This window comes from Rhinolophus ferrumequinum, chromosome 9 (genome assembly GCF_004115265.2).
Source record: "Rhinolophus ferrumequinum isolate MPI-CBG mRhiFer1 chromosome 9, mRhiFer1_v1.p, whole genome shotgun sequence".
Taxonomy (NCBI): domain Eukaryota; kingdom Metazoa; phylum Chordata; class Mammalia; order Chiroptera; family Rhinolophidae; genus Rhinolophus; species Rhinolophus ferrumequinum.
In genome coordinates, this window is record NC_046292.1 from 67,493,879 (window position 1) to 67,520,222 (window position 26,344).

A 26,344-nucleotide genomic window follows, 5' to 3' on the forward strand; every position below is an offset into this window, starting at 1 on the left:
TGCATACTGAAATAAGCCAGGTAAAATATGACATCTAGAATTTGTTTCAAATAATCCAGTGGGGGTGAGTATCGTGATTGTTGTATCAGAATGATGGGCACGTGGGCTTCATTATACCAGTCTATCTACTTTTGTGTATATTTAAAATTTTCCATAACAAAAAGTTAAAAACAATAATTAAGGGATATTACCAGTGAAAATAAAGCAGTTGCCTATACCCCGTAGACATAGAAATTCAGCCTGGTATCTCAAACTTTTGTCTATTCCTCAAACTTCAATGCTAACATTCCTTTGATAAAATATTAGTCTCTAATTTTAGAGTCCTTATTTGTAAAGGGCTCACATAGCTCATTGAGTTCAAATGTCTGCTTCTCATTAAAAAAAAAATCAAGAAATCACTGCCGTGTTTCCCCGAAAATAAGACCCAGCCGGATAATCAGCTCTAATACATCTTTTGGAGTAAAAATTAATATAAGACCCAGTATTATATTATGCTGGATATTATATTATACTGGGTATTATATTATACTGGGTATTATATTATATTATATTATATTATATTATATTATATGAGACCTGGTCTTATATTACAGTAAAATAAGACCGGGTCTTATATAAATTTTTGCTCCAAAAGATGCATTAGAGCTGATTGTCCAGCTATGTCTTATTTTTGGGGAAACACGGTATGTGCAGCTTACCGTACCTGTAAGGGCAAAGGAATCCAATAGAGCCCTCCCTAGGATTCTAGGGAAGACCTCTCTTCACAGTGGGAGGAAAATGCATTTCTTAGATTGCAATCCTGTTTGCAGAACCAATTGTACAAATAGGGGAAAATGAATCAAGTTATAGCTCACAGAGCTACTTGGGGCTATATGACAGCCCTTTAGATCTATTTTCAGTCTAGCTGGTTTGAGTCATTGCCCAAGAAAGGAGTGCTGTCAAGTAAATTGTCTTCTGTGCAGATGATGGGAACCTTTCTAAAGATGGCCTCACTGATACAATTGATGTGTTTGGAATTTTTGGCCTGTGAATTAAATTAGATCAATCCAGGGACTTAAAAAGCTATAGGCTAGGTTCTACACTGGATATGTTTCACAAAAAGTACACAAGCACAATTTTTTTCTCTATCATATATCTAGACATCAAATGGAAAAGTTATGGCATAAATTACTTAGAAAACATCTTTTTTTCTAAATTTGATTTTAATTTTTCTTAATATGAATATGTAATTATGATAATAGTTTCTCCTTTTTTTTGATTGCATAATAATTCATGCTAACTAAATCCAGTTGACCAGGAAAAAAAAATTATGTTGAGTAAGGAATGCAAGTCGTCACTGTAATTATTCCATCAAACAGGGTGATGAGGAAATGATTAGGTTTTATAATGGGGACAGGGAAGGACAATGCGAACCTTGAGGGGAAAGTAGTCTATAATATCTGTCTTGTTATTTTAAATTTTGTGAGTCTCTGGTCTGTGTAGGTTTAACCACACACAAGAAGTGTCAAACAATGAAAACAACAGATGTCAAACTTAGGTAACCTGGGGTCAGAATACCAAACGGAAGCCTAGACTGAAACAGATGCTGAAACAGGAATTGAGATCAAGAAACCAGAAGTCAGAGTAGGGTGAATAAGAGAAGAATCATAATTCCTCCTCATAAGACAGAGGCAGACAGAGTAATCACCTGGAGAGCCTGGGAGGGTTTGACACTTGGCTGCAGTTTTCCCCGTGTTAATTCCTTTTTATCAATAACCTGCAATGCCCTGCAGGGTCCCACCACAATATAGGTACTGAAAAAATTATTTGGAGTATGTAAATAGAAATCATGTTTCAAGGTTAAGTTGGAATACGGAGATTGAGTCATGATTGCTAAGGAAAAACACGTGTTAAGTTCTTGAAATATAATAATCACAGGACTGTGATTTATTCACTCAACAATTATTTATTAAACCCCTGCTATCTAGGCTAAGTGCTGGGGATACATCAGTGAGCCCTACGGTTAAAAGCCCTGTGTTCTTAGAGCTTACTGCCTAGTGGGTACCCACAGAAAATAGACAAAATAATTGTATAGTACATTAAACAGATAAATTCTACAGAGAAAAACAAAACAGGAAGTATTCTCCACAATTAAATTCCCCAAGGATACATTTTCCAACTCTATCAAAGCTAGCAAAGGAAAGATTGATAATTATAAAAATACAAAACATTCTGCATCTAAAATTCCTTCATGTTTCTGTTAACTTTGTTGATAAACAAAATATATTAACTATTTCTACAACCAGTGAGTTTAGAACACCAAGTTGAAGAAGCACGGGAGAGGTAGCAGTTCTTTTACCTGAAGTAAAATGAAAAATAGGCCCTTATGTATTTTGTTAGAGAGTTGGCTATTCCTGATGAGGAAGGCAGTGAGTACCCCTGACAGAGAGGCTGCAAGTTATCTAAAAACAATGTCTTTGCTTGCATATTATTGTTTAAAAAACAAAAAGTATTTGTTTCCAATGCTGTTTACCTCCATTTGGGCAAGACAAGTAGAAGCCATTCAAAGAGAGAGAGTGCGAGAGAGAGAGAGTGTCTGTGTGCGTGTGTGTTTTATAACATAAGACTTTTTATCTTAGTCAACTTGATTACCTTCATAAAAAATTAAATTGGTTCAACTTTAAATGTAAATTTTCTGAAATGGAGGTATTAAGTGAACTCCTTTACGTAGGAGATGGACTCAGGCTACATTTAGTTCTTTATTTTAAATAACTTATTTTTTCCAAATTACCAAGTGCAAGCTTTTAAACCCATCATTCCCCGGGGTTAGCAGCAAAAATGAACAGTCTAACAAAACTCATTCATATGTTCTCCTCTCCCCAGGGCTCCAGTTTGTATTTCCAGCTGCCTACTAGACATCACCACCTAAATGGGCCACAGGTACTGTAAACTCAGTGTTTTAAAAATCACACTCATCACTCTCCTCCATTGACCAATTTTCACCACTGGCCCTGTGGCCTAAACGAGGATGGCCACTTTTCCTTGAGTCATGGCTCTCCTTGACATCCAGTGTGCCACCAGTCCTCTGATCAGTACCAGTACTTCTAGACTCCATGCCAATAAGCTATTTAGCAGAGTACCTGCTTAAAAGTTCTTAAAAGTGATGGCACTTAACTGATCAAACAAGTAAAACACGGTCCCTGTTTTCAGGGAATTTATAATTTACAGTAGAATAAAGGGAATAACAGTAACCCCAGCAAAACAACTAAGAGAAATGGAGTTGGCTTGTTACCTTCGAAGCAAAAGGTACATTCCTCCAAAGAAGTCACTAGAGATTACTATTGTTTCGTTGCAGAGTAGATTTGCCACCATGAAAATGATAGCTTTCCCTGTTCTCCATTCATGGGCGGGCTGGGTGAGTGCTTGTGTTTCTGATGAGCCAGCCCAGCTAGAAAAAGATATTTGCATAGAAGATTGGGGGAATTGCCAAACAACAAAATGAAGACGTGTGCTTTTGAAATTCCTCTTATTACTATTTTGACTAAATTGACGTTTCTAAGGTAATGGCTTTTTAAATGAAATTGCAATAATGCCTCAGCTAATTCCAAACGTATTCTTTCATTTTACCAGGCTTTCACAATGGGATTATATTTGGTTTCACTTCCTGGTTTGTCCACACAAGCCTATTGCTGGGAAATATTTAAATAACGTGTTTATGAGAGAAGAATATTTTTTTATAAGAGATGAAAGCATTTTGGATTGATTTAGATTTAGTTCGTGTGGTAATTTTTGAAGAAATAAGATTTCTGATGCCCAAACTAGTAAATCTGTTGCTTAAAGAAAGCTAAAAGACCAACAAACAAACAAAACTGGTAGGCACTAAATTTAATTAAGTTACCTTGTGGTAAAATCATCTACAAAACTGTTCGAGTCGGCACCAGTTGTGAAACAAATGAAATGCTGGCCCATAATTAGAATAATTGTAACTTGATTTTAAACAGAAGTTTGATTGCATGGTGAGTGATATAATGAATGACTAATGATTTTTCCAGAAGAAGGGCCCAGTATATTCTTAAGCTGATGGTTTGTTTATGGTGTGTTTAACATGGCCACGAGTATATCTGGCACCCTTGTGTGTGTGTGTGTTTTAAATGGCAGTTCTTTTGCAGCATTGCATGAAATATTTAGCTATTAATTCTAAAAGTGATATTTTTACCCCAAGGCATCTAATTTCACCATTCAGGTACCAAACAGTAAAAAAACAAACAACAAAAAACTAATCAAATCCATTGCTCTTTTGAAAACATCAATTAAGACTTTCCGGAAAAATCTAAATCTAATTGTTTTTGGCCAGTTGCATCATTTTACTGGCTAATTTGATAGTTTAATTTTTGTTAAGGATAACTAGTTTTCTCCTTGAAAATTTCTACTTTAATTTTGAAGTTCATTTATGTTTTATTATTTTATTATACAAGGTGATCTGATATATACCCTAATAAAGAATTGGCCTTCCTGCCCTCATTCTCAAATCCACTGCAGCGAATTCTTCCTGATGCTTTCAGATTAACTTCCCTAATATATACTAATATGCCCTTAAATGTATTTTTTTCATGAATCCCCTGCTCAGATACCATCAGTGATTATTTCCTGCTTGTGTGATCAAATCTAAATTCCTTTCTGCTCTCACAAAAATATTTGGCTATTAACTCTAAACGTGATGCTTTTACCCCCAAACAATCATTTCTCAGGTGCCTGTCATATGCTATGTTCTGAGCTATGTCTTGAAAAGTTCTTAGCCTAACATTCTAAACTTTCTTTAATATTTGACCCTAACCTACTTCCTAATCTTATCTTCATTATTTCTGTCTCAAAAATACCACTCTATCTATCTATGTTCCCTTCACTAACTCCTTAAATTCACCTTGGATTCTTCCTACCCTCTTTATTTGTTCCTCCATTCCTCCACATAAAATATATGTACCCTATTATTTACCCCTATCCTTTTACCTCCCGCCCATATAAATCCTATGTATCTTTTTCTGTCCAACTCATAACTCCTATGCCGTAACTATTATTCGTTTGGTGTATATTGCCTTAAGACACAACTGTGTAATCCATTTGTTTGATCTTTCTTATATTTATGCTTTATGTCACCAAAGCTTAAGTTCCTTTGGAGGGTCATGTCTGAGTGTGACACCTTTCTATCTCCTTAAGCATCTGGGATGATGCTTTGCATCTAGCAGAAGCTAGGTCCTGCATGAGTACACCTAGTTTTAGAGTGGATACAAGACATTCCACTTATACTTTCTCTTGGGTCCTCTTCATTTCTAGGTCTACTCAACTAAGAATGACTACATTGTTGCCTTCCTTGAATAGATGAGAATTTCCACAACAAAAACAGATGGTGTTGCCAAATATAAATAGAAGAAATTGTTTCTAATGAGTGGGGAAGGAAAGATACAGGGAAAAAAACCCCACAAATAACCGTAGATTCATTTGCTGTGTGCAAAGGAGAAACTCAAGTTTGACTGGAGATTATGCATGTTGTGCAGCTGAATTTGTCACTGAACCAGACAAAGCTCCACCCTGATTTAGAAATCATGTGTTAAGCTCCCAGACGGGGAATGTGGCTTTTGTCTCCTGGGAAGCTATCAGAATTAGAAAATTCCCAGGGAGAACATGGTTTCTCTTCTTTGCTAATACCAAGTGAAGCTGCACAGTCCTGCGTTTTGAAGTCCAATGGGCAGAAACCCTACCTGTCCCCTTTTCTGGAACGTGGGCATTCTACCTGATTCCTCTTAGTTACTTGTGGGCTGCCACCTCTGTATGCCCTGAGCTGCCTGCCTTCTATCGTTCTTAATACTGTGGCTGAGCTAACCTTCTCTTCTCTGCTGATGGGGCTCACGTGGAGTCTTTATGTGCCAAAGAGCTTCGGGACCTTTGCATGTCATGTAGCATTTGGTGAACTGAGGACAAAATGATGTGGCTGTTATCGGAAGTTGTTGCGGGGTTTGCTCTAAGCAAGAGAGTCTAACTTTTATTCTTTTATCTGTTCGTTTGTCTTTTATCTGTTCATTTGATACTTAATAGCAGCTTCTGCCTGCTAAACCCTGGGTGTACAATGACAGGAGGTAGACCAGACCTCACAGAGCTTGTAGCTTAGTGGAAGAGAAATAAACCTTTCATCGAACAGTTATATGAAGGTGTGTGATAAGGGCTATGAAAGCAAAGGATAGGAAACTAAAAGAGCATGCTGTGAAGGCCTGGTTGGAGTGGTCAGGGAAGGCATACCTTGGGAAGTAACTTCTGTAAGTCATGGACTCAGGAGGACAGTGGCTTAAATGTTTGTCCTGTTTGGGCCTTGAAGGTGAGCTTGACCTTCTAAGTGGATTGCTTAGCACTGTTTCCAATTGCAACTACTCTGTGTAAGAATCAGCCCTCCTGTGAGACTGTGCCTACGCAGTGATGTGCTATGAGTGCTATAATATGTACCAGTGTATTTGGTCTTTGCCCCTGGGTTCTTCGCGTAGAGATCCTAAAACCCTCGGAATTTCCTGCTAGGAGCACCTTTTGTTATTCATAATGAGCCCCCTTTCAACCATGCTAATGAGGTGATTCTTGGGGGCCCCTAGATTGCTGCAGGATGGGGGCAGGTCTCCATAGGAACCAACATGTGACGAGAACGTTGCACCTTTCATTCTATCCCTGACCTCTGGAAGGGGGAGAGGGGCTGGAGATTCTTCAGTCACTTATGACCAGCAATTTAGTCAGCCGTGCCTATGTAATGAAACTTCCAGGCACCGCCCTCCTCCAAAGGCCAGGGTTCCAGGAGCTTCCACACTGGTGAACAGACTGCAGAGCTGGGAGGGTGGCGTGTTCGGAGAGCACCTGGAAGCTCTGCTCCTGCCCCTCCACAAAGTACCTCACCCGACACCTCTCTTCCATTTGGCTGTGCCTGAGTTGTATCCTTTACAGTAAACCAGTAATACTATTATAGGTAAAGTGTTTTCCTGTGTCTGTGATTTGTTCTACGTTCTAGTGAATTATTAAACTTAAGGAGGGGGTTGTGGGAACCCCTGAATTTCTCATCAAGTCAGACAGAAGGGTGGGTAGTCTGGGTCCCCAGACTTGGGACTGGTATCTGAAGTGGGGACTGTCTTGTGGGATGACACGAACTCTCCGTGGAGTTAGTGTCGGAAGGATTGCATTGCAAGGCTCCCAGTTAATGTCAGAGAAAATCTGTCAGAAAAAAAGACATCTCCCTATGTTTACCTGAAATATAAACCACACATTGTTCTGCTTCAGCAGAGGAGCAGGTGGAAACCAGTGATTCTGGCCAGCCGCCATTCACCAAGTTGCAAATATGAAGCACTGATTTAACTCCAAGGTGAAAGTGGGCTTGTTACCTGAAGTAATAGGTGATGTAAGAGCCTGTTTTTTCAAAACTGACCTGTTTCTCTTTTAACGTTCTTGCCCAATGCCTCATTTCCCACACCTTCTTTCAGGGAAAATTGGAGCCTGAGACGATAAGCTGTATTGGCCTTATCTGGGATGGGCAGGTAGGTAGGCACGGCTGTGCTTCACTGGTACTGTGAGCCAAAGGCTGTGGGTGTTGTTCTCTCTCTCTCTCTCTCTCTCTCTCTCTCTGTCTCTCTCTCTCTCTCTCTCTCTCTCTCTCTCTCTCTCTCCCCCTCTCCCGCCTCCTTCCCTCTCTCCCTTTCTTCCTCTCTCTCTCCCTCTCTTTCTTCCTTTTCCTCAATTGATAGACTAAATGGTCCATTATCAGTCCATATTGCAAGGTTGATTTGGAGAAGAATTTTCTACTCAGGTGGTTGTCTTCTCACAGTGCAATTCTGTGTTTAAGCCACATAGTTCTACCCGGACCCCTGAGCCTTTTTACAAAGTTCCTTTTGACATGAGTAGGACTTAAGTGTTAGGGAGTGGGGGTGACTGTAACACTTGCTGTTTTGTTTCCTTGGAACCAAAGTGGAGAGAATAAAGCTCACTTCGTGGGTGGTTTTGTTTCAATCTAAATAATGTTCCAGAGCCATCCTTTTTTTAAAATTCCTTTGCCAGCAAAAGAATGAATTGGCTTTCTTTATGAGTTCCCCTTTACATTCATGCGCCACTTGAATGGTTTTAAAGTACTTCCACAATATTTATTTTACCACTAATATCCACTCTTTGGGCTAGTATGGTTGTCCGTATTATAAAGCTGAGGACAGGGAGGCTTGGACTGGCTGAGTGATTTGCCTAAGCCCGTGCAGAGGGTGGCGGAGGCAGGCCTAGGGCTCCTGGCAGTGCACATTTTTCACACTGCAACGGTGGAAAACCAGCCCCTCTCTCTCAGTCTCATGGTGGACTGAGTGGAGAAACTGAGGCTTCGCTCAATCAGCAACAAGGCCCCTACGGTGGGAAGGAACAAAAGGTATAAAAAGAAAGTAAAATTGGGCAGTTTGCACTTGCCTAAAGCAGCTTCAGAACCTTTACAGGGAAACATGTCAGCGGGAGGAGCAATCACTCTGTATTCTCAGAACTGACTGCCGCAGTAGTGACTGCCGCTGACCAGGAGGCAGGAGAAAACTTCTGTAAAGATGCCCAGTGTCTGGGGGCATAGACCCCATTAACGTGTACATAGAAACAGCTTGAGGCTTTAAAAATCCCTTCCCATCACATCCGTAGTTGAAACTATATCAGAAATATAACACAGGCAGTGTGAGCTGAGTTTAGAGGTGGCCACACTTACTTGGGAGGTTGAGTGTGTCGTGTCCCTAATGAGCCACATGGTGAAGCCTCCTTTCTTCCTATCCCAGCTATTTTCAGGTGAGTGATGGTCACAGTGATCACAGAATATGTGATCTCGTCTGCCAGCCTTTTGAGGTCAAACACTAGCATTCCTGGAAAGGAAATAGTAGAGCCAATAAAACAGCAAGAGAAGTTGGATAGTACTTGTTTCCATCAAGTTCCATTGCCAGGCCTTGCCAGCCCTCCCTGAGACATTATTTTGTCTCTATAACAACAAAAGCAAGTCAGGAGGTGATATGTTATGGAAAGAGCTCTCTGGCGACAAAATGGAAATGGGACTAAGGGGGAGAAGAGAGGAGAGTATTTGAGTTGTCCTTCCCAAAGATGGTTTTGGCTCCACCCTAGGCAGTGGTATCGGGGATCCAGAAGGGGCTAGTTTAAGTAAAGAACCGACAGAATTGAGGGAATAGAGGAAAAGAAGGCTTGTGGGTTAGGTACCTGAGCTCTTGGTATCGCTAACACCATCAGCATCATTCAGCTGTTAGTCTTGATGTTGCTATCAATATTCAGCGTCCCAAGAGGAGCACGTTTGGTGCAGGTGTGAGCAGACACAGCAGATGCAGTGGACGTGCTGAGTTTGAGTTGCTTCCGCACATCTCAGGGGATAGCCAGAACGCTGTCGGGGAGATGACTCTGAGGCTTGGGCTTTAGGAACTTGGCTCACTGTGTAGTTTGGGAATCACCTGCACAGAAGTAGTGGAGGATCCTTAGGAGTAGAGGAGATCACCCAGGAGAACATAGTCAGGAGCCGAGAAGCTACTGGCCAAGCACTGAATCCTGGTGAACCCCAGTCCTTGAGGGATGAGTTTGTGAGGACCCTCCCATGGTTCCCAGTGAGCTTTTTACCTTCGAGTAAAATCAATGCTTTCATTTTATGTTTGACCTGTTGACCTTCTTTTCTTGCTGTGACCCACTTTTACTCTCTTTTCAACAGGACCAATTTATTAGTTGCCGATTGTACACCGCTCAGTGCTTTCTAAGAAAATACACATCATTCTTCTTGGAGTTAATGCTTTTTCTGGTGCTGTCACTTTTTTCCTTTAAAGCCCTGTCCAGTTCTCACCACTCCAGAGGAGTCTTTTCAGAGTGTGTAGCCTTCAGCTCCAGCTGCAATTAATCAACTCCTAAGCTAGTAGAATGCAAGACATGGAGGGTCTATCAATCATCTGGCTCTCTCTCTAACATTATAAGTGAGGAAAGTCAGGTCAAATGAGGGGAGGTAACTTACCCAACATTATACTGTCAGTTAGCTATAAATAGGGAGTAGAAATTGGGGCTCCTGACACCTAGTCAGGGGTTGACCAACTTAATAGATTGACTTCTTAATAAAAGATTAACAATTGGATTGAATATTTCAAATCCATCTAAATGTGTTCATGATTTTTGTAAACACGTGGGTGCTTCCATGGTTGTTTTCAGGGGAAAAAAAGTCTTGTGTGTGCTTAACTAGATGGTCGCTAGAAGATTTTTGAATATGTTAACTTCATATATAGTTATTTATCTAGTGTAAAAAAAGATTTATACTTTTTCTGGACAAACTAGTAGGTTCCTATCTCTTGCACCCAAACCCTTCTCATTCAAGGTAACAAACAAAATTGATAATTAAATATTTAGTATTTATTATAATAACCCATGAATTGTGGACAAAGCAAATTTGACACAGGAAAATTATACTTTTGTGTATTGGCATGTTTTCTAGTACATTGGGGCTCACTGTATATTTAATTTGTATAATCCATTTATGTTCATTTAAAAGCAAAGAGAACAGTTTCCCTGTTTTACATGACTATAGATTTTTTGTGGTAAAATATATGTAACATAAAATTTACCATTTTAACCATTTTGAAGTGTACAGTTCTGTGGCACTGAGTCATTTGCATTGTGATACAACTATATAGTTGTATATATATTTATATATTTAAATATATAGGTTTCTATACTTAAAACATGGCTTCTGCGTGAGTGACATTGGCTGTAAATGTCTTGTCTGCAGCATGCATTTTGATTGGGAGACTGGCACTGCATCAAAAAGCAGAGGTTACTTTACACAGGTCAACGTTAAAAACAAAAAAGTTGCATCACTGTGTCCCATGGGCACATGTCTTAAATAATTGAGGTAAGTTATGTTTACATTTCATGACACTAGTAATTAGAGTCATGTGACATTTTGCAAAATCTGGCATGGAAATCACTAACTTAGGTGGAAAACCAAACCCTTTAGCATCCAATCTAGTTTCTCTTTACAGGATAATACTTTAAAGCCAAACTTTAAAGGATTAATTTTAGATAAAGCTACTTGTTAGTAAATTACCATTTTTGAGCACTTGCTTTGTACCTGCTTCTGTGCTAAGCATTTGGTTTATAGTTACCTCAATTTTTTTTACCACATTTAATTCTTAAAACAACTCCATTAATATCTATTTTGCAGATAGAAAATTGATACTTAGCTTATCTAAGATCAAGCAGGTGGCACATGACAAAGTCAGAACTTGATCTTAAACATTCTGCTACACTCTTCCCGGTCTTTCAAATATTCATAAGAATTTGAGGATAATAACTAGGCCTCACAAAGTAACTAACTATTGAAAGTAACTAACACATTGAGGGCATTTGATACTCTTTTGTTAAGTCATTCAGAAAGAAGTTCACATTTAGGGGATATGGTATTAATTTATCTTAACCACATTTTAATAGGAAGACAGGAAGAAAAACCATGTAAAACATCATTTAAGCATAGATTAAACTTCAGTTATGCTTCTTGTCATTAAATTGGTGGGTAAATGTTTCTCTGTAAGAGGTTGTGCCAGCCGAATGCACCCTTGCTCTGGCTATCATGTTGATCGTAATTACTTAATAGAGACAGGCAGAATGAAGAAGGGAGCTCTTGGTTCTGTTTCACTAGATAGAATACTGAGTAATGAGCTAGAAGAACTGTATATATCTGATTTTTTTTTAGATTGTGTCTTTTAGTTTCTCTAAAAGATAGTAGATTTGTTTTTTTAAAGAGGGGTGTTATTCTATATAAAACTCCATTTTATATAGCTCATTGGAGAGGCAGTATAGCAGATGGCTCTTAGTCAGAGCTGCTGTGAATTCTGGGTTTGCTTTGTGAGCTTGACCAAGTGTCTCAGTTTCTCTGATCCTTGGTTTTCTCACCTTTAGTGTTGAGATGCTAATACCTACTGTGTTTCCCCGAAAATAAGACCTAGCCGGACAATCAGCTCTAATGCATCTTTTGGAGCAGAGATTAATATAAGACCCGGTCTTATATTATATGATAAAGACCCGGTCTTATAGTAAAATAAGATCTTATAGTAAAATAAGACCGGGTCTTATATTAATTTTTGCTCCAAAAGATGCATTAGAGCTGATTGTCCGGCTAGGTCTTATTTTCGGTACCTCACAAAACATGGTACCATGGTACCTCACAAAGTGCCCAGTAAATGGTGGCCTTCCTTTTTCCATCTCCCACCACCTTTTTGCATTCAACAGATAATCACTGAGAATCTCTTGTGTGTTAGGTCCGGTCCTGTACACTGGACTCTCCTAAGAGCTCCAAGTGAGAGGTGGAAAGGCATGCAGTTTAACTAACAGCAGTATGACAGAGCTATCAGCACTCCCTAAATGCTGAATGAAGAAGCATGATATGTGGGGCAGCTATGTGCTTGGGGATCAGTGGGTAGTGTTCGTTTTAAACACCTTTTGTGTTTAATTGTCATTTAATACTTGGTGAGCATTAAACCTTTGTATATAATGGTCAGAAATTAGCTCAGTCTAAACACGAGGCTGATTTGCAATGCATAGCAATTTGATTTTTGTCATTGGGTTAAGAATATGTTATACCAAATGTAGCATTCTTTACAGTGATCACTATTTTATAAGACAAAATCATCCAAGGACATGCAGTGTTGTCAGTTTGATCATAGGTCCCAGGGTTTTAGAATTACAGTACATATGGAGCACCTACTGTGTGGCAGGCCCTGGGGAGACAAGAAATGTCCTTGCCTTCCTAGAGCCCGTGGTCTCGTGGGGAGGTGGACAGGGCATGAGACACACCACCCTTGTTGGGGTGATAACTTGAGAATTCCACTGGTGATGGCATTATGCCTGTTGTATTATACTGTTAACTTGTACAAAAGAAGAATTGTGAAATCATGATTTGATAAAATACTAAGGTCACTAGGGACGCTGTGGCATTTATCCAGTGATCTATCGCAGATTCAAAATGACTCACCGTCATTACAGTGCAGCCAATCATGCTGAATTGACAGCAGTTCTCTGTTCAGATTGGTGAGATGTCATATTTGGTTGGGAAGTTGGTAACTGTGAATGGTCGCTTTTCTTCCTGAAGGGTGAATGCTTTGCCTCTGCTTCTGAATCTCTGTCCCTGTATCGGGTGATGGAAATGCATGAGGCTGCCACCATTTTGTTGCGCCACCCTTCCAGAGCCGTCGTGCGAGTGCACCGATTGTGTTCACAGATCTTTCAGAGAGCCAGGCCTCCTCCTCCATATGTTTGGTTCCTCACTGGGTGGCGAAACCTGATTTGGTATTCGTTCACTCATTAATTATTTCCTAATTTATTTATTTATTTTTTTCCGGTGGGGACAGGGACAGGAGTGAGACATGGCAGTACTCCAGGTGGGCTAATAACTTGTTACCCTGGGCAGGCTAATGATTTAATGTCACTTCAGAATGTTGTTCTTTAAATATTCATTCATGCCATTTTTAAGAGGAAAAGCCAAGCACTCTATGAGACGGAGGAGGGGAGCTAAAGAGGCCCTTTGGTTCCCCCTCTGCCAGTTCCCAGGATCTCAACTGACCAGAAGAAAAATAGACTCCTTATCTTTCCTTCCAGCCACATTCTGTACAATCCCTGAGAAAAGTTCTGGTAGATACTGTTTTTGTTTAATCTAGTTAAGTTTCCAGAGATGTTTTCAACACCCCACTGATGCATTGCTGCATGGAAGCTGCCGTGAGATCCAGGCCCCTAGTCTAGCCCTGGAAAGAGACACTGGGATAGAACCTGGGGATAGAGGTAAATAAGATACTGCCTTAATCCTTAAGGAACTTGGGGCAATAGCTTATGATATAGGATAAAACAGTGTGAGAAAACTATTAATAAAGTGCTCTAGGAACACAGATGGAAGAGCAGTGGATTCAGCCTGTGGAGGTTTAGGTGGCTCCTGGGTGGGGCGGATGGTGAAGTGAAATGCTCACCTGGTATTCATAGTTTGAACCTTTCAACTTGATGAAATAGGATACTTTAATTTTACGTAACTTGAAGTCTTAAACTTTTGGAATTGCACAAAGCAGGGTAAATAAGTGTGATATGTGAGTGATTTATGCCATTTCTGACCTGCAAAATGAGATCAAGTGACTACGAGGAGATTTTGGACTTGTTGCTAAATCTAAGATTTTATTTAACTATCACTAAAAGACAAATTCATCCAAATGGAAAGCCATTCGCAGATCCCAAAATTTTAGTTCTTTGCTTTTCTACAAAGGAGTTTGTTTTGTGAATCTCCATTATCCCTGCTGACCAGCAGAAAATAAGAGCATGCAGACTTCTCAGTTTTCAAAGTAAAAGCCTTGAGGCCTTCAGTTTTTCTATCAGAAAGCTGATTGCCTCCTATTGTTCGTTGATCCACATTCATTTGATAGTATTCCCTTATAAATTTCTCTCTAGGAACCTTCTGAAAGGAGCTCTTATTTGAGAAAGGCGGTTCTCAGTGTTTTGCTTGTCTTCCAGATTTGGAGATGACTTTTTGGAATTGACTTTTTAAGTGAAAATATATATCTTGTGTCCTGTTGCTGGGGAGAGAAGTTGTTTTTGAAGGGAGAGGTAATGCCAGTTTTATAACACTCATTGGCATAGCAAACTGAAGAACCCACTGATGCTGTCTCAGCAGCTGAGTCTGTCCGAATTCCTGTGACAACCTGAGTCCAGTTTTTATCCTGCCTAATATGGACTATTTATTCTATTCAAAGAAGAATTGCCACTTAGTATTTTCATATTTCATCCTTCCAACTTGCACTTTTGTTAGCCGCTGGGAAGGAAGAAAGACACTAACTTTTTCTATGATTTCTAAAAGTAGAGTGATTTGGTTTTAGCCTGGATAAAGAAACAACTACATTTGGTTGTTTTTTTACTTGACAGCAATAGCTGCACTCTGAGATGACAAGATGTCATTATGAGAGAGCTTTCATTAAGTTACACATTTATATCTTCTCAACAAAATATTCCTCTGGTTTAGGTAAATGTTAAATAGAAAAAAGGAAAGAAACTTGTTAATAAAACATGTTGAAAAGCATTCAGGCCAACTCAAAGAAATAAAGCAACAATAACATCATTTTTCATATATGGAATTAGCAATTTTTTTTATTTTTATTTTTTTTTTTTAATGATGATTCCCACATCTGGTGAGGGTGCTCCTCTTATCTTGTTTATAGGAAAGAAAATTAGTATAACCTTCTTGGGAAATAATTTGACCATTACTCTCACTTTTGGAAGTCTGTACAAAGGAAATCTTATGAACAGAGTACAGATGTTTACAGCATCTGTACTCTTTTATTAGTAATAAAAAGGGAAAATCTAAAATTTCATAGGGAAATGGTTTTGTAAACTGTGACATACTGGTGTATGAACTATTATTCTTCCGTCAAAAATGACCTTTACAGAAACTATAACAACATTGAGAAAGCCTATGATAAATGAGGCAAAAGGAGATCTCCATGCTGTGCCATTGAATTTTACAATGGCACAATTGTGTGAAACCAACTGTCCAGCAAAAAACAAAAAAACCTGGAAGGAGAAAACAATCTCAAATATTAAGTCTTTTTCCCCCTAATATTTCCCTATTTTTTGTATAAAGCATAGATATTTTCAATGGGTTTTTCTACCTTGTATTTATAAAATGAATGGTGCCTCAGATATAATGATTCTCTCAGTTTTCATTAAAAATTTAATGTTCAGATTTTGTACCTTATAAATTGCCATGGTGATGAGATTAAATGTGTTAGTTATGACAGTGATTTGTTTCTTTTCCTGGGTATTGGTTAACACCTTTTGTGAGAGGTCAGAAGGTGGTCTCTTTTCACAACACTCAAATTTTTAAAAAGTCATCGTTTATATGTTTCATAAAGTTATTATAGATGTTGGAAATTTTAGGACCACATAAGTGGATAAATTATCTTGCAGTCCTGTGATGCATGAACTATAACAATATGTTTATGATTTCTCTTTAGGAATTTTTCAAATAGAAACTAATTGCAGAGTTTCCAGTTGACCAACATTCATAGGGTAAGATTAACATTCTGAATTGTGAACACATGGTAAAGATAATTACTATTATGTTAGTAGCTTGGGGCAAACAAATATTGCATACTTAATACGTACAAAGAGATTACTATTCCTACAGACGTTTTGAGTAAAACCTTTTTAATGTTTTTAAACCAGTTAAATGAAAATTAGAGCTGTATACATCTTGGCAAAATATCATGTTACTGTGCTTTGTTGGTTTTATATATAGAAAGGTTTTGTGTGTGTGTTTGTGTGTGTGTGTGTGTGTGTGTGTGTGCGTGCGTATGTTTGATATTTGTCATTTTTAACATTAAAGATCTAAAGAATATAATAAATGGCTATGAGAGACTTTGACTGCATGATTCCATGTCTATATTTTTCTGCTTTGTTTAAGGTAATATTTTTAATGCATAGAATTGGTTGGCCTTATTTCCATAACTAAAAGCTACCATGTTCTCCTAAAGTAGGTAAGTCAGAAATAAGCAAGCTCTGTGCACTGTTGCTTTCTGCAAACATCATTCTTCTTTTATAGTTGTGGAAGATTAATCTTAAATCAGCTCTGTGGCAGAGCCTTTGCTTTTGACATAATCAATGATGAATTTATACACTGTATTAAATAATATGACACTCTAGTGTTATGAATACGACATATATCTTCAAAGTGTGTCACCTAGTTTTGAACATAGAGTGCAGGGGAAGCAGTGGTGAGGACAGTGTGTCTGTCCCCTACTGTATTCTGAACACCCTTCTTTTTATAGGTGAAGGTGTAGATCCTTTGACTTCTTGAGTATGTACACATTTGCCTGCTGATTCATTGACTTAACTATACATTTTTAAAAGCTAGTATCATCAGACACTCCTCCACTTATAACTCTCCAGTGGCTTTTCCATCTTTCCTGGACTATTTATTATCCAAACTTTACCTTGGCTGCAAGCCCTCTGTCACTCGTCTACTTTCTAAAGGCTCCCGACATTCTAGCCAAGTGGCCTCCTTTCTGACCCTCACACATCCTAAGCTTCTGGCTCCTTCTTCCTGAGTGATCTTCCCAGTATCATCACAGGGCTGGCTCCAGTGAGAGCTACGTGCGAATGGCAGTCCCTCTAAACAGGCCTTGCCTGACCACCCAATCTGAAGGAGCTTTATAGTCTTCATAGTGTTTTTCATTTTATTGTGTTTGTGTATTTGGTTCTTGTCTCTCTTCCCTCACTACCCCTTGCTAGTGATGGTGCTGAGAGCAGAGTTCTTGTCTCTGTTACACACTTGTATTTCCCTAACATGTCGAACTCTCCCTGGCACAAAGTAGGCATGCTAAATATGTGTTGCATGAACAGACTGAAGTTCTGACCTCTCTTTGACAAGTGCTGTTGTTCAGTAATGCTTCACCCATTCTCTTTGGTTATTTTGTTTATACAACCAAATGTAGTACTTTTTAGGTTTAGCTGTCATCTCACTCATTTTGGCACTGAGGGGACAGTACAAGATGGTGGTGCTCGCAACTATGCATGTGTTCTCTCCGTAATACAATTGTAAGTCCTGTGAAGGCAGAAACAATGCCACATATCTCCTTGGTATGCCTTTCTAGTTCTGGCCTCCATAACTGAGTGTATATAAATGGTAACTTTAGAGAAACGGTTAAGACTCGTTGCTTAATCATATTTTTAAGTATTTAAAGAGTACACTGGTTTGTCTGCTCTGGAGCTAAAAAAACTCATTTTGAATTATAGTTTAAAAAAATATAGCACAGAAATGTTCTGGACCATATTTGCAACTTGATGTTTCAAAACCCTGTTTTACTTTATTTAAATAATAAGAGACTTTATTTTAAAGTCTATTATTAATTAGGCTAGGTGGCCAGAATCAGTGCTACCAACCTTCTAGTTCTTTTCAAATTAGGAAACTTGGCCATAAGCCCATGTTCTACTACCCTAGAGAAGCCACTTGAACAACTCTGAACTTTGGTTTCTTTATTTGTAAAAAGTTGTACTCTGATCTCTGAGGTTGCTGCCTGGAGTAAATTGTTCATATGAGTCTGCTCTTGTGAAAGGTAGGTCATCTATGGAAGAATTAGGAGAAGTAAACGGAATGATGACCTCTGCTTTCAGCTAGTCATCTGAAAGGAGACTGCATCGGAACTGAGTTTGGGTCTACTCGATGGCTTGCTTACTGTGGGATGGTGAGAGGGGAGTCAGAAAACATTTCTTATAGATAACGAAGGTGGTGGAGAATGGTTTGAGGTTGACTTCTGTTTAAACATTCTTTCTAATAAGTATGCAGACACTGGTGGCTTATACCCTGCTAATATTCTAATAATGTGGCTTCACCTTCTTTCATTATAAATATATTCCAGATAATTTGGTAGCTCACCAAAAGCATCAGAGAACTGAGAGGTCTTTTCCTAAAAAGACAATTACCATCTAAATTAAATACATGATGTATTCCATAACCACCAGGAACAAGGAAAAGTGAAGCAATGTTCCTTAAATTCAGAACAATTCAGCTTAACTAGAATTTCTAGGGTTATTTCCATTGTTTTAATTGTCGAATTCAGCAGTTTTCTCCCGGGGCTTTAGATGATTAAGGTTATTTTCCTAGAAATTTTATTGTATTTATGATTTTTTCAGAGACCCATTACCAGTCTACTGCTTTGGGTAAGACACTGCAGAATGGTAGTCACACATCTCTATTCTCCTTTGGTTTCTCTGGGTTACTTGACTATGATGTCTTCTGATTCTTTCCTTAAAACTCTTTGATTTGTGTGCTCCAGAAATACTGGGCTTCTCCTTTATTTCACTAATGCTGCTTCTCCATCTCTCTTTCCTGTTATGTGTCTAATAGTTCTTCTTCACCTGACATATTATTTGGGGGAGACAAGATCTGTTCTTTACTCACTCAATTTGTTCTCTCAAAGAATTCATTCATTTCTATGTCACTGTCTCCTACTTAAATACTCATGACTTCCTATCAGGGATTCAAGATAGCTGCAAATAATTTGTGAGTTTTCCCACCAAGAGATGGGATCTGTTTCTCCTCCCTTTGATTCTGGGCTGCCTCTGTTACCTTTTTTGACCGATCGAATGTGGCAGAAATGGTGTGGAGTAATTCCTAAGGCTGGACTTTAAAGAGATTTGTAGCTTCTACTTTTGTGTGCTTAGAGTGTTCCTTCTGAGAATTTAGCCACTTGCTGTGAGATAGCTGAACAGCCATGCGTAGGAATGCCAAGGCCCAAGGTCATCAGCCCAACCTGAGCTCCGGGCCAGCAGCCGGCCCCAGTGCCAGCCCTCTGACTGAGGCATTTTGGACCTTCCAGCCGCTCTGGCACCGAAGCCAACACCACGTGAAACAGAATAACTGCTTTATCATCCCACAGAATCATGACAAATGGTAAATGGTTATTTTAACTGCTAAGTTTGAGGATGGTTTGTTACATAGCCATAAAGAGCCAAAACAAAAATTGGTTCCTAGAAGTGAGGAGCTGCCATAACAAAACGTCTGGCATTGGCTTTGAGACCATGTGGCAGTGAAGACCTGAAAGGAAGGAAGAAGGCTATTAAATGGTGGCTGGAAGCGCAGTAAGGACACTGCTATTGGAAGAGATAAAATGGTACCCTTGTTTTTCTACATGGACATAATCAGCACGACTGCCCCAGTAGTAAAGTGCAAGATAGAAAATCAACCTAATGAATTTGTGGACTATTGGAATATTCCAACAGAATATGGGCAGTGCCAATTGCCTTCTTGTTTTAACCGCCTGTGATCAAAGCATCGCAAAACAGAGATGAGTTAAAGAAGAAACTGTTCAGAGTTTAAGTAAACTTCAGAGGAAGTATTTCTCATCCAGAATTTTCAAGGGCCATGAATAAAACTGTTACTCGTTGCTAGCTTCTCTACCCAGCAAAAGGCACTCAAAGTATGAAATGTCATGAGGTCAAAAGATCAGATCCAGAGCACTACCTACTGCCAGTACAATTTGGTCTCAAGGTAAAAACAAACGCCAGGACACAGCTGTAAGACCCTGTATTAAGACTTCAAAAGATTTAAGGCAGTGCCTCTTAGATCTTCTCAGCTAGACAGAAGGGCTCTAAGAATCGTAAGGGTCTCACAGCATCATGGACCTGACTTAGATAACAAAATCATGGACTTCAAGCCTGAATTTGATGCCATAGTGGGATAAAACTTTGGGGGAGGGGGTTTCGAGAGATGACGACGTTTTGTATGTAAGAGGACTGTAAATCGTTTGTGAACAGAAAATAGACATGGCCGCACATTCTTTGCCCATCGTCCCGTTGAAAGGTGGTGCTTGCTTCCTCTGTCCTCAGATCTGGGCTGGCCTTGTAACTCTTTTGACCCATAGAATGTGGCAGACATGACACTGTGTAGCCTCCAGGGCTCTGCCATAAAAGACTTGCAGCTTTCACCTCTATGCTTGGAGTGCACCATCTTAGAACCCAACCCAACTGTGTGAGGACACTCAAGCAGCCATGTGAAGTCTCACACGATGGAATTACCAGCCAGCAGTAAGAACCAACGCCCTGCCTGATGAACGAGGACATTTTGGATCTTCCAGCTATCTTTGTGCCAGCCAACACAATGAAGCAAAAGAACCACTCACAGAATCGCTAGAAATAAAACTGTATTTTTTTAAGCTTTGGAATATGCAGAATAGCCAAAATCCTTCCCCTCTATATGGCCTCCTCCTCCCCATGGGATACACCCTGCCTAAACATCTGCACATATCATTTGCTGCCTTCTGCATTTTTGTATGTTCAATTCTTTAGTGTACACATGTTTGTTGTATGCTGTGTGCTAAAAACTGCAGAAGACACTCCAATAGCAGAAAATTAAAATCTGATTCCATTTGGCTCCTGCTTCTCTCCATGGACTTCTCTGATGTTGGCAAGTGATGTGAATTTTCATTTGTAGTGACTGTTTCATTCTTTGCTTTCTTTGCATTAAAAATGTCTCTTACTATTTCTGGCCCACATGATTGAAATAGCCTTTCAGCTGCCCCATTTGTCCCTCCCTTTACGTCCATCCTGCAAATCTCTACAGCTCAGTGACTTACTGTTCTTCTGCCTCACCAAGCTGAGTCTCTGAGGGGTTCATGTAGGAGATGGTAGCTATTCTTTGCAGTCTATAGAGGGGATAGTACCTAGACATCTAGTGAAACTTCCAGAAGACTTAAAAGGTAGGCACTTTTCCTAGATATTTTATTGCCAATCTATCCTGTGAGCTTTCTCCTTCTGGGGAAATTTAGAAAAAAAACAATGATTCTGGCCTTACCTGGACCGATTGAATTGCTCTGTGGGAGTGGGGTCTGGTTTTAAGTTTCCTTTAATAGTGCCCCAGGTGGTTCCAATATGAAGCCAAAATTGACAACTGTGGTCAAAGATTTGGGATTTTTATAAATGGTCTCTGCACTAGCCACATCTCACTAGTTCCACTAGGAACTGGAAATTAAGTAGAAATTTGTTAGAAATGCACATTCTTTGGGCCTACTTCAGACCTAATGAATCAGAAATTCTGAGGGTAGGACCCATCACTTTCTGTTTTAATAAGCTCTCCAGTGATTTTTATGGACATTAATGGAAGAGAAACACTTTACTAGATAAATCTTAGTTCCCTCTGGGTCTCAAAACTATGACTAAATTTGGAAAGGGTGTTTGTTATTTGAAAGTCACTATACTGACAAGATCTGAAACAATTAGTAAAGGACTTAAACTGGCATACCAAGTGTCTTGCTAGCGATCATTTAAAGTACTTGTCATCAGTCTCTGAAGAGTGGTTCAGGTTATTTAGAATTAAGGAGCAAATTAATTAGAGATAATGATGCTTTGTTTCCCAGAGAGAGGACTCAAAGAGGTGAATTTAAACTTCAGTTAGACATAAGGTAGACCCAAAAAACATCCTGAGGTAGTACTGAACATTTTGAATGGATATAAGACCATTTTTAAATCAATTTTCAGTGAGAGTAAGTAGAGAAACCCTATTCTGAATTGTTTGGCTATGTCCCCGCTTGGGGTCAGAGTCAGGAATCTTTGAAGTACCGTCCAGTTCTCAGCATATAATGACTCTAAATACCATCTGATCATCATTTGTTTGTTTTTTCACTGGTTATTTTGGAAATGCTTTCAAAGTAAGCTAGGACTAGTGGGAAGTAAAGATGCCTAACTTGAGTGTTGTTGTTCCAGTCTTAGAGACTTTGGGGTGAGATTGTCAAATGACTTCATGTGCTTTGAAAAGCTTTTATGGTTGTTTAATGAGGTTTAAAAGCTAAAGGAATGGGATTAGGACCATAAAAATCCTTACCCTTAACATTGTCTCTTTGAAATGATTTAGTACATTTGTGTATTAGAAATAGAGATCTGATTTGTGTTAAGTCCTTATTGTTTGCAAAATTATGCTCTAGAAAAATGTTTCCTAGACACACAAACAGTATTAAATTTTGTAATGACAAAGGACAACTATGCTCTAGCTCTCTAGTTAAACACGTCAATGAGAAAAATTAACATCAGTTACTGTATAGGAATGCTTGATCTTTTCATACGTAATTAAATCCAGATTCTATATACAAGGTCGGACAATTAAGTTCGTGAATGCATCCTAGAAAAAGTGCTACATACCTCATTGCTGAATATCAGAACGGTCATCTTTGAAGTACTCATCTTGGGAAACTATGCACCAATGCCAGTGCTTAGTCCACCCTTCAAAGCAATTTTGGAACTCTTTTTCGGGAATGGCCATCAGAGCTGTCGTCGTATTACCCTTGATGTTCTGAATGTCATCAAAATGTCTTCCTTTCAATATTTCCTTTATCTTTGGGTAAAGAAAGAAGTCATTGGGGGCCAGATCAGGTGAATAGGAAGGGTGTCCCAATACAGTTATTTGTTTTCTGGCTAAAAACTCCCCTCACAGACAGTGCCGAGTGAGCTGGTGCATTGTCGTGATGCAAAAGCCATGAATTGTTGGCGAAAAATTCAGGTTGTTTTCGTCTTTTTCACGCAGCCTTTTCAGCACTTCCAAGTAGTAAACTTGGCTGTTTGTCCAGTTGGTACAAATTCATAATGAATAACCCCTCTAATATCAAAAAGATTAGCAACATCATTGCAACAAGTTTGCAAACTTAATTGTCAGACCTCATGTTTATATATTTACTCTTAGATAGTTCAGTGGAAAATGTCTAGTAGGAAAAACACGTTAACTGAGAAAGTAGATTATATAATATATAACTGGAGACATTGCAGAAAACTGTACATTTGCATCCTTGTTTTTCAAAAGGTTATAATAGAACCCAGTTATAATGCAGGTTTTGGGGTAAATTGATATCTTAATCAGTTGGAGCTGCTATGACAAACTACCATACACTGGGTACTTAACAAACATTTATTTCTCACAGTTCTGCAAAGTCCAAGATCAAGGCGCGTTATGTCTGTGGAGAGCTCACTTCCTAGTTGGTAGATAGCCATCTTCTTGCTGAGTCCTCACGTGGTGGAAGGGGCAGGGAGCTCCCTGGAGTTCCTTTTATAAGGGCACTAACCCCATTCACGAGGGCCTCACCCTCATGACTTAATCACCTCCCAAAGGCATCCCCTCCTAATACTATCACATTGGGGGTTAGGCTTCAACAGACATACTTGGGGAGGACACAAATATGCAGTCCAATGCAGTTGGAGAAGAGAGTTAAATATTCAGCTTTTTCTTTAGCTTTGGAGAGAAGTGAGACTGACACAATTGGATTGAATGAGACAGTGTGGTTTGGTGTGGACAAGGCTTGAGATTTGAGTCTAAGGATCTAGGTTTTTGTTGTTACTGTTTCTTGCTGGTTTTGTCACCTTGGGTGTGGTAACTCTTTGGGCCCACCTTATTCTCTATTTATAAAATATTCAAAATAATATTTATCTCAATGGCTTGTTATAAGTATGAAACAAATTAATATAAATGAAAGTACTTTGATAGTAGGAAACCAGATGTCAAATTATTATTAATAATAGATTTTTGCTCTCTTATTGACAAAGAACTCTCACAAGGAAATCTGCGTTAGGTGATTAAAGGAAAAGTTTATTCTTAAAAAAGTACAAGTTCTTTACAAGTAATTTTCAGTTAGAATGAATATGGAGAACCTGTAGTAAGTTATGGCTTGCTAACATCTTAGTTATAGTAGTTTCTCACTATGATTATTTTAAAATATTACTATAGTTGGAGGTTTGTGTCTTTCTGCTTTCATAGAAATACTGTGTTTAAAGTAAAAAAAAAAGTATTTGCAATAGTTTTTTAAAAACTGTATTGTAGGCAAGAGGTATCATGACTGAATAGCATTCTGGAATTATGCAATAAATTCCTTTTCTGGCACATTACAGATGCACTGCAATGAAATAGTATGTAAAATGTTTCACACATTAAATGTCTTTATCATGCTTGCTACACATAAATGCAGTTGTGTATCGTATGTTATAAACCATTTAAAAATGAATTGTGAATGAGAAACTTACACTCCAGTGGTGCTAAATATGAATTAGCATACAGCTAGATGTTCATACACACTAGCTGTGCTCTCTGGCCTGCAAAATAATTGGATAATGGGTAGTAATTATTAAGCAGGTTTTACACATGGATTGGTAAATACAAAGTAAATTTCAGACATGTCCAACTTTTTGATCTTTGAAAAATGACAAGGTCACAAGATTATTGCAAAAAATATCTTAAATATAATTTGCAGTCATTCTGGAGCTGGATTTCAAGTACTTAGTCAGCCAATAAAGGATTGTGTCTTCAGGGCAAATATCAAATATATATAAACCTTCCCAGAAACTTTCAGTGATTATATAGACACTAAAAAATTTTAACATCCAATTTAAAATTGTTTTATTTTAGAATGTGCTCATTTCAAACTGATCAATATATGAGTATATGTAATTTAAACTATTGTAACTGCTTCTTTGAAGAAGATGCTAAGAATGAATAACCTACAAGGTAAAAAATGAATATAGATACATTTAATAATATCATAATTTCAGAGAATTTCAGCCATATTTCTGAGCTGTGTCTTATAAAGTTATTAACTTATGACTACTTCTAGTGAAATCAGTAGGCTAAATTTTAAGAGCACTGAGTGTTCTTATTTGGATAGATGTGAGGTTTTAAATTAGGGTGCAGAAATTACATGATTTGACAGGCTATCTGATAAATGCAAGTAAGTCCAGCTGGATGAGGACTGAATAAGAGAAATTAACATTTGTAGACTGCTTGGAAAAAGCTAAGTGTTCATCTAAGTGTTATAGATACAGGATTTTAAAATCTGTTACATCTAAATTTATGTAGAAATTTTTCTGTAATTTAAGGGAGTTCAGGGAATGATTATGATCTGATATGTTGGTGAGGTCCTAGGTGTATAGCTTTGCCAGTATGAAAAGTGAGCTGATTTATGAAAATATGTTGGCCGTATTATTACGATGGAGAAGGTCTTGAAGACAGTAACTCTAATTTTTGTTTGTTCAAATGATTGCAGCTATTTCAAGATATCTATGCTTTCTCATAGAATGAAGACAAACACAGAGATGGTGTGTCTAAGAAATTTTAAAAGGTGTAGGCCTCCTGATTGAAGCATTATTGACTTATTGGAATCATTTTTTTTTATTAGCGTAAGTTTAAATATTTAAAGTACTTTCTTTTGGTCACTGTTGACATGTGTTCTTTGTTGAATAAATATTCTCTGTCAAACACCCTTATCATTGTTAGAGTTTACATTGTTCTGTAATTCCAGTTGCCTATCTCACATGAATTTAATTCTCAGGACCTTTGAGAGAACAAATAAAGCCATAAACTTTGAGCTGGAAGAACCTTTAGAGATGATCGGGTTCACACTCTTGATTCATTACAAGGAATTCCTTTGCAAGGTCCCTGACAAGTGATCATCTTGTTCACCGAGACCCTGAACTGTTTCACAGAATGGCATGCTATGGATGTTCCACCACAAATTGAATCAAAATATGACTTTCTGAAATGTCCACCCACCTAGGTCTGCCTTTGGAGCCGCTTATTCTTTCATCCAAATAATAGTCACATAAAAATCTAAATTTAAATTCTCAGGTTTCCCTAGGCAGCTTTTATCTCAGCTGAATATCATCTATCACCTGTGTTTCTCCATAGGAAATGGTTTGTAGACAAGTAGTTCCTGATTTTGTTGTTGTTGCCCACTTAGTCTTTAACCTGTGACTGAGCACTGGGTTGCAGGTGTAATCTCACCAGAAAGGCACAGAAGGA

The 26,344-nt window shown here is 38.5% G+C and overlaps 1 protein-coding gene across 4 annotated transcripts in view; it reads left to right on the forward strand.

Annotated features, from left to right (window-relative positions):
• The window catches only part of LRRC8B (leucine rich repeat containing 8 VRAC subunit B), a 61,538-nt gene that overhangs the window by 19,803 nt on the left and 15,391 nt on the right, over nucleotides 1–26,344 (forward strand). Inside the window, exons 2-5 of one of the 4 annotated variants that reach the window (XM_033114651.1) lie at nucleotides 2,863–2,919; nucleotides 16,032–16,086; nucleotides 16,481–16,553; nucleotides 25,620–25,722. The gene's annotated coding sequence lies outside the window, so the exon portion shown is untranslated. Of the gene's footprint in view, nucleotides 1–2,862; nucleotides 2,920–13,755; nucleotides 13,822–16,031; nucleotides 16,087–16,480; nucleotides 16,554–25,619; nucleotides 25,723–26,344 lie in introns of those variants that run through there. The other 3 variants (XM_033114653.1, XM_033114652.1, XM_033114654.1) reach the window with 3 other exon arrangements.